Raw genomic sequence first — 3181 nt, 5'->3', positions numbered from 1 at the left:
AGGAGGAAAATCTTCCCAACTCATTTGATGAGGCCAATATTAACCTGACACCAAAACCAGACAAAGACAATACCAAAAAAGCTATTATGTAACAAATCCGTCATGAATATAAGCACAAAAATTGTTAACAAAATATTAGCAAGCCAAATCTAACACTGTATAAAAAAATTATACATCATGACCAAGTGAGAGTTTTTCCAGGTTTGCAAGGTTGTTTCAACATTCAAAAATCAATTAATGTAGTCCACAAAGGCTAAAGAACAAAAATAATATGATTACATCCAGGAATAGAGAAGATTATTGACAAAGTCCAACACCAATTCATGATAACAAATTTTCAGAACATTAGGGATAGTGATGAATTACCTAAGCTTGGTAAAGAATGTCGACAAAAACCCTACAGCTAACTTCATACTTAATAGTGAGAGACTGAATGGTTACCACTAAGTTTGGGAACAAGGACAGGATGACCAACCTCTCCACTCTTATTCAAAAAAAGGAAGTTCTAGCCCCTAAAATAAGTAAGGTAAGAAAAAGAAATGAAAAACATATAGATGGGAAATGAAGAAATAAAACTGCCCATATCTGCACATGACATTGTCTACATAGAAAATAGCAAGAAAACTACAAAAAAGAACCTAAACAAAAAAACACTCCCAAGCACCCACAAACCCCCAAAACAAAAAGCAAAAACAAAAATTGAGTTAAATCAGGTCTGTGGATACAAAATCAGCACTCAAAAGTCAATTGTGGCTTGGAGCCTAGGCCTGCACTTCCTGGTCAAGAGCCCTCAGAACCCCTAGAACTTGGACAGGATTGTAAGTGGTCCCAGTGGCCCTGCTCCCTGCCCCACACCTTTGCCTCTGCTCCAGGGCACTGCACAGGGTGGACGGGACAGAGCCAAGAGGGTGTGAGGGGTTCCTGCCCCTCCCTGGGGCAGCCACCTGGGGTCCAGTGCTGCTGGTGCTGGGGCAGTGAGCTCATGGCACATCTGGTTGGGCCCCCAGCACCTGAGAAGCCCAGCACCAGCCAGAGCAGCTATGTCTGGGGTGGCGTCCAGAGGTGGCTGCAGGGCCATTCCTCTGCATTCAGGGGGATGCAACCAGGTGGAGATGGCCTGCTGGGAAAAGTATGCACTGCCTTCCTCCACACTTGTGCAAGTGACTTGGAACTTATTCTCTGGGCATTGTAGTGTAGCAAAATGAAATCAAAAGTAAGGTAATTGAAGGCAGTAAAGCTGAAATAAAACATAAACATCATCAGAAAGACCCACTGGAGAAAGCAAAGGATGGAAAATAAAATAAAGCAGTGTTTTATCATATGTATTTCAGCAGGCCTTTTGAAATTTAGAAAACATGACTACTTTTTCTTTAGAGGACTGCTCTTTTCACTGCCACTTCAATCAAACCAACCAGCCCCTAGATGTCAGCTGTTTGCTATTCTTGTTTATAGTTGGGAACATATTATTAAATATCTTCCAGCTAGGAATGAGAAGAAAAAAAAACACATAACAGAATTTTACAGGGTTTTTTTGTTTGTTTGTTTTATTTTCTTTTCTCTTGCATCTCACTAGCATTCATCTTTTATTTTTGGTAAACATTTCCATGCTATCCTACTTCATGGAGTCTTGTACATTTAGGCATTAGGTTTACTAAATACAACATCTGCCTATTTAGTCAAATTATTTCCTTTACTTATGGCTTTTTCTATTATACAGTTTTCCTGAGAGTTTGTACAAATTATTACCTGAATCTCTCCAAAACTGCCAAGCTTCCATTTAATCGTCAAAAAATGATTTTATTTCTTCACAGTAATTTGAATTTATATTTCAGTCCTTGCTTATCTTTTGGGAGATGCAGCTATCTATCAAAGCCTGAAGGCACAGAATGTTGATTCTTTTCAATGTCCTTTCTACTTCAGTGTTCAGTTACTGTCTGTCATTTTTCATGGTGATGATTTTATCTGTGGCTTTTATAACCTCTTGGTCAGAAGTCATTACCTTGGTACAGGCTATTAGGATAACTTCCTCTATGAATGAGACTATCCTATATTTTCCCTTTCATTCTGCTAGTTACAGTGTGAACTCTAAACAAGTATTCCTGACCAAGCTAGTATCTGTTTTCTTGGTACCCGGTTGCCATTTGCACTACTTCAAGTAACCATCCTTTTACTTAAAGTACACATTCCAGCCTACACTGAGATGAACATTCCCTGGTTGTATTTTCTCAATAGTTTTCTCAATACTGCAGTTTATTGGTTTGATTGTCACAAGCTTAATTTGGGAGATACTGCATTACCTGTAGATCCACTTATCAACTGGAAATGCTGCTTCATTCCACTTACAGTTCATAATATTGAGCAAACGGAAAAGCCTACACCAAAATAATTTATTAGATGTTGTTCATATTTCAATAAAGCTGGGAAAAATTAATTTGTTAATATGTTGTCATGTTAAAACTAATCAAAACTTACAACTAAAATAAGAATCATACTTTTACAAACAGGAAAGAATGATGACTGAGACATGTGAAAAAATGGAACTGAAGCTTCCTATCCCCTAATTTTCAAAACTTTTCAGAATTTACCTTTAGGGGCTATATTATTTATTAAATAGTGATTTTAAAAGCAAAAAAATATAATTCCAGTGTTTATACCTGCTCAGTAACACTTTATATTACAAATAATAGTTTGTTATTAACACTAAAGTGAAAAGAATTAACCTTTTGGCCATGTTGATGTTTCTGTTACCAAACACACTGCTGGTTGCAAACTGTTCTGTAAATCTGAGATTCACTGCCATTGTTGTTTATTTATTATTATTTTTTTACATCCTTATTGGAGTATAATTGCTTTACAATGGTGTGTTAGTTTCTGCTTTATAACAAAGTGAATCAGTTATACATATACATATGTTCCCATATCTCTTCCCTCTTGCAGCTCCCTCCTTCCCACCCTCCCTATCCCACCACTCCAGGTGGTCACAAAGCACCGAGCTGATCTCCCTGTGCTATGCGGCTGCTTCCCAGCAGCTATCTACCTTACGTTTGGTAGTGTATATATGTCCATGCCTCTCTCTCGCTATGTCACAGTTTACCCTTCCTGCTCCCCAAATACTCAAGTCCATTCTCTAATAGGTCTGTGTCTTTATTCCTGTCTTAACCCTAGGTTCTTCATGACATTT

At 37.8% G+C, this 3181-nt stretch overlaps 1 pseudogene across 1 annotated transcript; it reads left to right on the top strand.

Moving 5' to 3' along the window:
- Positions 1-1355: 1355 nt before the first annotated feature.
- LOC307180571 (putative G-protein coupled receptor 160) lies at positions 1356-2386 on the top strand (annotated as a pseudogene). Its single transcript has one exon. The product of its transcript is annotated as a putative G-protein coupled receptor 160 (transcript).
- Positions 2387-3181: the final 795 nt, after the last annotated feature.

Source organism: Stenella coeruleoalba (genome assembly GCF_951394435.1).
Source record: "Stenella coeruleoalba genome assembly, chromosome: X".
NCBI lineage: Eukaryota > Metazoa > Chordata > Mammalia > Artiodactyla > Delphinidae > Stenella > Stenella coeruleoalba.
This window is presented reverse-complemented; position numbering and strand designations above follow the sequence as displayed.